This window comes from Cupressus sempervirens, chromosome 3, assembly GCF_028749045.1.
Source record: "Cupressus sempervirens isolate cs-2001-9-10 chromosome 3, ASM2874904v1, whole genome shotgun sequence".
Taxonomy (NCBI): Eukaryota; Viridiplantae; Streptophyta; class Pinopsida; order Cupressales; family Cupressaceae; genus Cupressus; species Cupressus sempervirens.
The window spans coordinates 383,294,957-383,308,117 of record NC_143120.1 but is presented as its reverse complement, the minus strand read 5'-3'; the positions used below and the strand labels follow the sequence as shown (position 1 = coordinate 383,308,117).

Below are 13,161 nucleotides of genomic sequence, written 5' to 3'. Positions count from 1 at the left end.
TTATTTGGATCGTATGTAATTGCATGTTGGGGCATTTGATCTATTTATATGAGTGATGAATTCAGAGAAAGAACATCCACCATTGATTGGTTGATTGATTTATCATTTCAATCTTCATTCTGGTTTTTGTGCCATTCTTGATTGATTGATCTTCCATTTCAATCTTGTATGGTTTTTTTCCGATTGCTGATTGATTTTCCATTTCAATTTGTACCATTGTTGATTGAGTCGCCATTTCAATCATAGTAGCAAAAAAAATCTTCTAAGAGAAGAGAATCCATTATCTCTATTTCAGCAATAGCTTCAAGAATTGTACTTAGATTGGATCTTGCAAGGAAAATCTTGCTAGGAGAAGAAAAAAATTATTCATAGATTGTGGCTGAGGCTTTAGATGATCTTGCAATTGTGAAGAAAGAAAGTTGAATATTTCAATAGTTTAGATCGAATCCTGCAATCTTGAATAGTGAAAACAAAGAAGAAAGGTTGAACATGATGAACTCTTGTGAAAATGGAGGGCCACTTCGTTTGAGATCTCTGAATCACATATCTATGGTGTGTAGATCGGTAGAGGATTCCATTAACTTTTATGAAAATGTGTCCAGGGTCTTTCAATTTCAATGGAGCCTGGTATGGCAGATTCTTTCACTCTTCAAGGATTTAATTATGGTGCTTTGAGTGCATTGAATTGTTGGGATTTAGTTCTAATTAGTTTTTTTAATTTTATAACTGAGTAGTATCATGTTTTATTGGAATTCAACTTTGATCCTATTCTCATGGAGGTTTGTGAAAGTGGTTTCAATAAATGCTAGGTCGATCAATGATGATCAGTAGTGGGTATAAATAAATAAATGGGAGATAGATCATTGCAGATCATGAACGCATTTATTTAAATTATTACTCATAAAGGTAGGATCACGACTGCATTTTTTAGGCACCGGCTGGACGGTGCCCAACTCCTGCCGCTGCCCGCCTAACTTCTGCACTGGCTACCGTGCGATTTGACAGAATAATTTAATTGCAGGATCATAAGTTAATTGATGGGAAAGATATATTTCTGTCCAATATATAAATCTTCTTCCTATGATTTCAATTGTTTCTATCGAGAGGAAGACCCGTCTTATTAAATTCAGATCAATCTAAAAAAGGACAATCACAACTTTGTTAAATTTTATTTTAATTTTATAGTTGAATTTAATGAAATTCTAGATATGATATAGAAAATTTTGGGTTTAGATTAATATAAGTATGGATTGAATTCAAAATTTTCAAAAAAAATTGTATTACTTATTTAAATTAAGATTTTATCATAGATTTATTTTTAAAAATTAAAAATTAGTATTATCTATCTTATGATTTATTTTTCCTCCATTTTATATTTAGTAAATAGAGGTTTCATACGCATAATGACATTAAGTGTGATTACAATGCCAAATCCATAACCCAATCACTGTAATACAATATAGGTCTTTATTTGTATCCATGTCTTTTGGAGACAACTTGTGTAGCTTCAGGTGCTATTGCTAATAATAGCAAATAACATTCAATTTTATCATTAATGTCTAATCTGATAGGTAGTTTCTACTTCTAGTAATTAGTTACAAGAATTTTTTTTAGAAGCCTCTACTATCGACTCATCCTTTCATAATAGAAGGTAGAAGATTCCCACTTAGCACCATTTTGAATAGTTCCATTATCATCAAGAATCAATAATGATATTATTATTATTTTACTTCTTTTTTTCAATTTTTATCAACGAGAGGGATTCATATGGATATAGTCGGTAGCACTTGCGCTGCTCTAATGGTAGTTTTTACTTTTTCTCTTTCACTCATAGTATGGGGTAGAAGTGGAATTTAATAGAAATTGAATAGTCATTTTATTTTTAATCGTTTTGTTAAAAACAAATAAACAATGATTAAATCATTACTATCATTAATTATTTGGTCTATTGTTAAATTATCAACGAGATGATTAATAATATCAAATTGATCATGTTATATAATAAAATTCATACTTCATATTTATAAAATATGAAGTAGAATTTTATATAGTGAACCATATTATTTTTCACTATACATTTGTTAATTAACTATACATCTGTTAAAGCATATGGAGCATTATTGCTCTGTCTTTTCCATATCAATTTTTTGCCTTTACAATTGACAATTTTGTATATTACTATGGAATAGTAAACAATGCGTATTCGTATTATAATTTTTTTTTGAGATATTAATAAAATATTTATAACACCTATGTTTTTATTTACAATCAATTTTTTATAAATCAATTTTTCCAGAGATATGAAGAAATTATGTCTAGTTCCCATGATACAAATTATAATTTAGATCTACTCATCCAAAATTTGTATATAAGTGGTACAAACGACAATTTCTTTTTTCTTTTGTAATTACTTCTTCTCAAAAAAGAAAATACTAACTGCTATTACTTTTTTATAGTTACGATTTAGACTAATTCTAGATTCTAAGTAATCACTCTAGTTCACTTTGAGGCTTTGTTTGTGTGTAAATGATGATTAGAAAAGAAGTGGGCACTGCGAATAATAGAATAGCAATAAATGCATGGTTATTTACTTCCATGATTGATAAACACATATTACATTATGATTTTTTTGATTTAGAATTGTATCTATAGCTATTATCGTCTTACCAGTCTGTCTATCCCCAATAATCAATTCTTACTGACCGCGTCCTATAGGGATAATAGAATCAATAGCAATAAGACCCGTTTGAAGAGGTTCATATATATAACGTCTTGAAATAATACTTGAAGCGGGAGATTTGATCAATCGAGATTGGGAAGATGAGATCTTCCCCTTACCATCAATAGGTCAAACTAGTGCATTTACAACTCGACCTAAATAAGCATTTACAACTCGACCTGATAATATTGGTATCTGAGCAATTTTCCCCGTTGCTCTCACGGAACTACCCTCTTGTATCATCAAACCATCACCCTTTAATACAGCTCCAACATTATCTGATTTTAGATTTAGGGCACTACCTACTGTACCATCTATAAATTCTACTAATTCCCCTACCATTACTTTATCAAGACCATGAATATGGGAAATGCCATCTCCTACTTGAAGTACAGTGCCCTTTAAGGTTCTGGGGCCATATATATATAAAATAACACTAATCAGTTATGTTTTTCATGGCTAGGAGCAAGTCAATATTATGTTGGATCGTACGTAAATGTAATTCTCTATTCAAACAATTATTCAAAGTTCCTAGAGCTCTTTGGACAGCTTGGCGAGAAATTTTTTGTCGAACCTTTTCAATTACTCTTTGTTGTTCCAAGTGAATGGTTTCATTCTTTGAATTTTCTAACTGTTACAAATTAACAGAAGTAATATTGATAAGATTTTCTTTTTCTTGTTCTATTTTAGACTATCCATTTTCTCGAATTTCATGCGCTTGCATTTCTACTTCGTGTAAGCAAGCCCAGGCTTGCTCAAGCTGATTAGCAGCTCCTTTACATAATTCTTCAAAACTTTGAATAGTACTCACTATTTTGTATTTATGGTTATCTAATAAATTACTTAATGAAAGTATATTATCTATTCATAAGTTGAATGAATAATCTCTTCCCAAACCAAACATGAATCTTTCGATTCATTCGGCTTTCCCACTCGATTTTTTACCAAGCCTAGCCTTTTTGTTCATATTATGTAAATAAAAAAAAGATCAATCTATCAAAGACCAAAATCTACGAAGGGCTCTTTTGCCAAAAGGGATTTTTTATTATCAATTGAGTTGTTTTCGTGTTTTTTTGAATAAATTTTTTTTTGTGTAGGTCGTCGGTTCTTGATATATGAATGTTATATATTGAATTAACCTCCAACTATGCCTTTGAACCCATCTCATATTAGCACAATGGTTGAAAGAGTACCAATTTTTCTTGGACTTCAAGCAGTTTAGCTTTAACCATTCTAAAGATTTTCCCATGTTGGTTGGGATTGGTCAAAAATTTCCCAATCAATTACGAAATACTATAGTTCTTCCATATTGATTTTTTTAGAAGTAATTCATTGAGATCATGCATTTTTCTATCTACAAAACGTAGTTGGTTGGATCCAACTAGATTATTCAAATATAGAACTTGCATAGACTCCCTTTTCGAAATAGGTCAGTACACCAAGCACCACTTTGAGACTTATTATATTTGTTTCTAAAATATTGGTATAAAACCTAGAACCCTTAGCAGAGGATAAAAAAATTAGAGAAATGAAAGAATCAGTTACATTTTTCATACGCTCTCCCCTCATAGATAAGGATACTTTCACAAAGTTTTTTCTCCAATTCGATTCATTCTGGATAAACATATTTCGAGTACTTAGTAAGTCCCAGGTCCCGCACAACGATAAATAAGGATATTATATTATTTTTTAGATGAAATATCCTATCTCTAAAGAATTAGAGATAAAATATATAAACAAACTATGTACATAAAACTTCAAATATACAACTCACACACACTCCCTTTCCGAAATAGGTCAGTACACCAAGCACCACACTGAGATTTATTATATTTGTTTCTAAATTATTGATATTTAACCTGAAATCCTCAGTGGAGGATTAAAAAATTAGGGAAATGAAAGAATCAGTTACATTTTTCATACGCTCTCTCCCCATAGATAAGGATACTTTCACAAAGTTTTTCCTCCAATTCAATTCATTTTGGATAAATAGATTTCGAGTACTTAGTAAGTCCCAAGTCCCGCACAACAATAAATAAGGATATTATATATATTTTTAGATGAAATATCCTATCTCTAAAGAATTAGAGATAGAATATATAAACAAACTATGTACATAAAACTTGAAATATACAACTCACACACACTCCCTTTTCGAAATAGGTCAGTACACCAAGCACCACACTAAGATTTATTATATTTGTTTCTAAAATATTGGTATTTAACCTGAAATCCTCAGTGGAGGATAAAAAAATTAGGGAAATGAAAGAATCAGTTACATTTTTCATACACTCTCCTCTCATAGATAAGGATACTTTCACAAAGTTTTTTCTCCAACTCAATTCATTCTGGATAAATAGATTTCGAGTACTTAGTAAGTCCCAAGTCCTGCATAATGATAAATAAGGATATTATATTCTTTTTTAGATGAAATACCCTATCTCTAAAGAATTAGAGATAGAATATATAAACAAACTATGTACATAAAACTTCAAATATACAACTCACACACACTCCCTTTCCGAAATAGGTTAGTACACCAAGCACCACATTAAGATTTATTATATTTGTTTCTAAAATATTGGTATTTAACCTGAAATCCTCAGTGGAGGATAAAAAAATTAGGGAAATGAAAGAATCAGTTACATTTTTCTGTAGTGCCTGCCCCTAGTCTACATTTTTCTAGTTACATTCCTGATATCATTGCCAAACTCTTTTAGGCCAAGTTTTATGTTTGATAATTAGTAGCATTATCTTGAGATTATCAGATATTGTTTTACACTCAGTTTATTATATGATGAGATTACTTGGTACTCTATATTTCAGGCATATATGATGATTATTCAATGTTTTCAGTTATTGATGATGATTAGTTAGATGGTTTATTATCACACGTGTTTTATTATGGATACTTACCCCATACTGCATGTGTATAGTGTGCGTGTTTATTTTATTTATGTATGGTGTTTCTGATGTGGTTAAGGGAGTCGTAGTCACCTGCTAGTCGGGATCTACACGATGCACCACTTCTTGCCATTGTCTGTTTAGCTTAGAATATTGTGTTTGTACATGCGTGAATTTTATACAGGTTGTAGGTACCGGGTATCGACTTCCCTGAATTTCCAGGATGAGCGTACCCTATCCCATTGTCTCAATGGTAAGAGAGGGGAGATAAACTCTTAAGTCCAATTCCTAAACCCTTTAGCCAATTGTCCTAATTGATAATTAGGGCAAGTATCTGAGTTAAGTACCCTCCGAATACATCAAAGGATATAATTTCGTGATTATAACCCTTTTGTTTGATTTAGTATGTATTTTTCTATGATGGGTTTTCGTATGTTGTTATATGAGTCCTTGATGTGTTTTCTATTAATTAAGTCTAATTAAAAAGATTAATTAATGATTTAATTTAATGGAGAATTAATATGATATCTTTAATATTTAATTAATTGAGAAATTAATTAAATAAAAGAATTAAATTTGGAGATAAAAGTTCAAAGATAAATTTAGAACATGATAATATTTATTTAATTTAATAATAATATATTTAGAGTTCATTTTTAAATAAATGCTAAATATTATTGTTATTTAAATTAATTAAATATGTTATCAATTAAGTTTCTAAAATAAATTAAAAGTTGAAAGATATTAAATTATTAAAGGTTTCTAGATCGCATGATCTAAGCATGAGTTTAAATATGAGAAATAAATTAAAAGATAAAATAATAGAAAATAATAATGTTATTTTAATTTCATAAAGTGCACATGAGATTAAAGTAATAAATTAATTTAAAATAGAAGTCAAGTGAAATAGTAAATAAAATTATTTAATAATTCAACTTAATGTGCATTTAAAGATGAATGCAAAATAAAAGAAAAGATAATAAAAGTTAATTTTGAGTTAACTCAGTTGTGCAAAGAGTCTTCTCGGGTGAATGCACAATTAGTGCCCTGATTTGAGGAGAAAACTCCTTATCACAACTTTGGGGTTCATTTTTGGGGGAGGGAGAATTTTGGAGAGACAGAAATTTTTGGAGAAAGAACTTCGGAAGCAAATTTCAGAAGGAGAATTCTAGGAAAGATTTTCAGAAGAAAGTTATTGAAGAGGAGCTAGTTCTCTTACAGTTTTTGGGAATTGCATATTAGCATCAGGTTCAGGTAGGGTCTGATATTTTGACCCCTAAATGATTTAAGAAATTTAATATGTTCTGTCTACTTCGTGATTGTAAGATCTTGTCTTATCGAATGTGTGAATTCTTCGTTCTGGATCTTTTTCTATCCGATTTCATCTGTAAATCTAGATTGGAAAACTATTTAGAAAACCTCATTCGTAGGTAAAAAGGGAATTTGGATTAAATCGGGTTTTGGGTTGAATTAAAATTGAATTGAGAAATTTAATTTGGAAAGATAATTGATCTTGAAAATCTTAGAATGAAAATTCGATTGGTTCGATTTATTTTCCTATCAGATTAACAGTAATCTTTTATTAAAAAAAAAAATAACAATCATTATAATAATAAATTTTTATTGGGGGGTTTGAATTGTTATTTTAAATAAAAATCATTTGTTTTTAAAAAAACAAAATAATGATAAATATATATATATATATATATATATATATATATATATATATATATATATATATATATATATATATATATATATATATATATATATATATATATAATATTCATTAATATTGGGGGGGGAGGGAATTACCCCGTACCCCACCCCCACTGTCGCGGCTCTGCGCGACAGTACCTGCGTCGCAAGTACTGCGACGTCAGGTACAAAGCACCTGCCACCGCAGGCCCTGCGACCGCAAGCCCTGCGGCATGCCGCAGGCGTTTTATTAAGCCGACGGGCTTACTAAAAATACGTGTGTGTTTTTTTTTTATATTTGATTTTAATTTCATTCTAAAATTTGTATTATTTTATAAAAAAAAGTTTTATTATTATTAAAAAATTTTATTAATAAATTTTAATATATTTTATTTAATAATATTTTAATAATAATCTTTATTAATATTTAATAATTAAATATTAATGCATTTAACATAGTTTTTGTAAATATTAGTTTATTAATAATTTTTGGTTAAATATTAATAAATTAATAATTAATAAATATATTAATATAAGTAATTAGAATAGTAATTATTGATTAATTTAATTAAAATTAATTTAATTAAAGTTAATTAATAATGAATATTATTGATTAAATTGTAGAATTAGATTATTGATTAAATGGAGGTTATTATAGAAATGGATTAATTGCGAAAAAAACTTATTACTTGAAAACATATACGAAACTGGAACTTAAACCCTATTGTGTATTTCAAACCAAACCCAAACTATGAAACTATATTCTGCTGTTTGTACTAACTATGCTTTGGGGGTTTTGGGGTTGTTTAGATGTTGACTAGTTTAGGTTGTTACCAGAGGTTCGAGGGTTTTGTGAATGTGATGTTATAATGATTTGGTCTCGATCTTTCTTAACTCGACCATGGTAATGTGATGGAGTGCTCTATGATGGATGTATTTATTGTTTGTTATTGCTTTCCAGTTTCTTTGTGTGAAGCTGAAGTGTATGTATTTGAGTTCCTTGACTTAACCATTTTTGAGTCATCGATCAGTTATAAATATATGATTTTCCCTTCCAGTCGCTTTGAGAGGACTGAGATGTTTTGGATGATTTGTTCTTGGTGATGTCACGTTGTGACATGTTTTGACTTGACCATTTTAGAGTCTTCGATCAGTATTATGATCTATTATTGGGATACTTGTTGGTTGCTCGTTGGAGAACCATTGGATATTGTGACTTATTATTGATGCCTTCAGTGCTGATAGAGAACTGTTGTGATCATTATGATTATCATTTGATGTGTTCCAGTCGCTTGTATAGGGCTGAGGTGATATTTTTGATTTGTGATTTCATGAGCCTAGGGTAGGTTATCTATGTGTAGTGTCGGGAAGTGGCTTGCGATGGGGGTCGGGGCCCTAAGTGGCTGCCAGGGTAACTCATTGTAAGTTGTTTTAATAAGTGGAAACATCTCATCTAAATACTGACGTAAATGAATCTAATAAGATAACTGTATGTCCTCTCCCATGCCTTGAGTGCTAGTACAGACTAGGATGGGGTAGAGAGAACGCTTGGTTACGACCTTGCATTCCGTAGTATGCCTCGTCAATACGAGAGGATACTAGTGGCCGCAGGATCACAGGGGATCCAGGGTTCCTAAGGTATTGCTCGGATAAATTTCGATGTGACTTTTGCGATGACACTTTTTCGCTTGCATAGTAAGAGTGCCTCTGGGTTTAGATGTTGATCTTTTTAGGAACCCTTGAGTTAGCATACTTATAGGATTTCCTGGACTTAGAGAGTATTTATGATTATAGGTTTTGTTATCCTATTTGGGACTTGAGACTATCTCCTCAGCGCAGTGGGAGTGGACCATTTAGGTTCCACGCGGTCGGGTGGTAGTGCTTTTTACTCTTATCATTGAGATCCATTTGTGGTCACCATGACTGGAGTTTTCTTGGTTGGCATTTACCTTCATTCTGTTCATGGATGTTTTATCATTATGGATGTATTAATGTATCATGTATGGTGGATGATTTCATTTATTTTACTGTACTTTGTATCATGGATTTGAGGATGACGTAACTTTATCTTTACATATGTATATTCTTTTAAGCCTTTCACACCCTGTGACATGTACAGTGGATGATTGAGCATTCCGAATTAATTTGCCAAGAGGCATTCGGAACAAATGTATATTATGAACATTGGACTTTCTGATTATTCTTTCATATGTATGTGGTAGTTGTTAGACTTAGAATTAATTAAATTTAAATGTGACTCAACATCTTGGGACCCTTAAGGAATGTAACTTGTGATGTATGTTTGTTGATGATTACATGTTATTGCTTCTGCTACTAGGTGTTTGATGTGTATGTTATACTTTCTTACTTTAAAAAAAAAAATGTTTAGCAAACTTAGTGAAACCTTAGGTTAATTCTTTTGGATCCCTTGGTGGGGCGTTACATTTTCATACAGTCTCCTCTCATAGATAAGGATACTTTCACAAAGTTTTTTCTCCAACTTGATTCATTTTGGATAAACAGATTTCGAGTACTTAGTAAGTCCCAAGTCCCGCATAACGATAAATAAGGATATTATATTCTTTTTTAGATGAAATATCCTATCTCTAAAGAATTAGAGATAGAATATATAAACAAACTATGTAAATTAAAACGTATGTATCCCTTCGAGTATCTCTATATTGTATTATAGTGATTGGTTTATGGATTTGGCACTGTAATCACACTTATGTCATTATCCGTATGAAACCTCTATTTTCTAAATATAAAGTGGGGAAAAAATAAATCATAAGATAGATAATAGTAATTTTTAATTTTTAAAAATAAATCTATGATAAAATCTTAATTTAAATAAGTATTACAATTTTTTTGAAAATTTTGAATTCAATCCATACTTATATTAATTTAAACCCAAAATTTTCTATATCATATCTACAATTTCATTAAATTCAACTATAAAATTAAAATTAAATTTAAGAAAAATTGATAAAGTTGTGATTGTCCTTTGTTTCAATAAAAAGTTGGCAGATTGATTTGAATTTAATAAGACGGGTCTTCCTTTCGATTGAAACAATTGAAATCATGGGAAGAAGATTTATATATTGGACAGAAATATATCTTTCCCATCAATTAACTTTGATCCTGCAATTAAATTATTTTGTCAAATCGCACGGTAGCCGGTGCAGAAGTTAGGCAGGTAGGGGTAGAAGTTGGGCAGCCGGATGGTGCAAATAAGTTGCACCGTAGCCGGTGCCCATTTTTTATAATTCTTACTCATAAACTATTACATTGAAAGTACGTTTTAAATCTTTTTTTTTCTTTCCATGTGGAGAATCGGTCTTAGATGCCATTTATTCTTTCGTAACATGGAAATGAATGTAATGGGAGAATTTTAATGATGTTGACTAGAGCAATTGAGATTTGTATTCTTAATATATCTTGAAGTTTCTCTCTATATCAAATTTTTAAAATAATTTTTGATTAAAAAATTATTTATTTTGTGAAATCTTGCTTTTTCAAACAACTCATTCGAACTACTTACGTTCAAATTGTATTCATTTTGAATACAACTATCTTCATGCACTCCATACTCTATTATTATTTGTCATTCAATTTCAACAAATTCTTTTGTTAGGGACTATTTTCACTTTCTATGAGAGACCATCCATCTACCAATCTCACACCTGAATCAAGCCTCAAACCTGTAACTACTTCGTGAAGCCTTGCCTCCTCAAATAACTCTTTTCCTATGAGTCTTCCTAAGAAACCAACCATTTTGTGAAGCTTTGCCTCCTTTGAACTGCCTACCTTCAAATTATTTTCATTTTGAAATCAAATGTCCTCATACATTGTGCCCTCTATGATTAAGTATCATTCGGTTCAATTGATCTCTTTGCTAAAAAAAATAAAAAATTTCCTCCCATTCTTCAAAGAAACCATCCATCTACCAATATCACACCCAAATCAAGCCTATAATCTAGGACAACATTTCACATTTCAACGAGAGAAACACGTTACTCTATTGTCAACAACCATTTCCAACCATCCAAAACATTTTCATTACGTTTCTATCATTCAAAATATCTTCATTATGTTTCTAGTTAAGAGGTCATGAGGATTTTGAAAGGTACAATCAGTTATACAGATGTTAATATTTAACAATAGTCGGTTAACATCGGACGACTTAAACATCACACACTAAGGTTTGATTCCTAGACTAAAAGTGTTAAATAGTCAAAGTTGCGTTATTTTTCCAAGCTTGATTTTCTATTAGTGTGTGATGTTTAAGGGTGACTAGTTAACACGTGTGATCTTTCATGCCAAATACATCCCTACAACCACTGTAAGTAATCACTTTGTACTATTTAGATTGACATAGCACAGGTGTAAATTAACATGCCATTAATTGACTAAATACAACCTATTTGTATATGATGCATCCTCCAACTAAATAGTAAATTATTTGCATAGAATATTAAATGAAATCTTACACATGCCTCAGTTTAAATAATTAGAACTATCTGCATGATATCCCCCATTTCGAAGTCATAACATAGAGTTACATTAATTAAATTGTTTCAGTTGCTTAAAAAGAGGCTAGTTAAAAAATATTATAAATTGAATTTTTTATATAAATAATATAATGATTATATTGATAATAATATATATTATATTTTGACAACTAGTTATTTTTTACATGTATTTTTAAAAATAATTTTGATTGATGTTTGATGAACTGAAAAATACTTATAATGAGATTATTTTATGAATTAAAATAGATTTATGTATATTTAGAATAGTCAAATTTTGAATATATATAACTTACATACAAATTTATAAATGTAAAGAATTTTAATTTTAAATATAGATAGATAGATAAATGGATCTTATATGTAACTTATAAAATTCTCATTTCTCGTCTCAATTTTGTTGCAATTACGTTTCTCTTTTCTCATTTCTAGTAACATAGTTGTCCACAAAAAGTTGACAATGATCAAATCAAAATTGTGCTTTACAAGTTACTCTCCATAAGTAACCCAAACTTTAAATAATTGAACAGGCTGTTTGATTATGGAATAGGCATACATTTATTGCAGAGTGTGAACATAGAGAATGTAGCACAAAAGGAGATAAATCCAAGAGATAATCACATCTCATTTCAGGTACACAATCTAATCTACTCAAATTGTTCAATGTTCATCCCAAATTTATGATCAAATTTCTTGACTTGTTACAAAATATAAACTCACATGATCTGGAATTTTAGTGTGATGACATGAAAGGTGTGGAAAGAAGGCTGCAAGAGATGAAGATAAAGTATGTGAAATGCATAGTGGAGGAAGGAGGCATATACATAGACCAACTCTTCATACATGACCTAGATGGTTTCATGGTGGAGATCTGTAACTGTGAAAATATTCCTATAGAGCCTACTAGAGTCGGACCACTTTGTTTGAGATTACCTTCTCATCTACACAATCCTCCCATAGCCATGCAGAAGACATTATCACTTCTATCAGTAAAAAAAGAGATTTCCTTGTAATTTGCATCTTGACTTAATGCCCAAGATTCATTTTTAAAAAGTGGTTGATATTATTACTATGAATTATAGGATTAAGGGTGGAGAGAGACATGTCTTTTTCTTAATCTATTTTTTTTTCCTCTGGTCAATCAAAGAATAGATCCTTGCTTGATTTTGAGCTACAAGCCTCTGGTTGTAATTCTGTTGATTGGTCTTGCACCAACTATTTATGTATTTTTGTGTGTATTTATTTTATGTTGAATATTGTGTGGAATGAAAGCAATAAATAGTGGGTCATTGATGCAATGAATCTTCGCTG

The 13,161-nt window shown here is 30.3% G+C and overlaps 1 pseudogene; it reads left to right on the top strand.

Moving 5' to 3' along the window:
- The first annotated feature begins 489 nt into the window (after nucleotides 1-489).
- LOC149566609 (glyoxylase I 4-like) lies at nucleotides 490-12,863 on the top strand (annotated as a pseudogene).
- The last annotated feature ends 298 nt before the right edge of the window (nucleotides 12,864-13,161 follow it).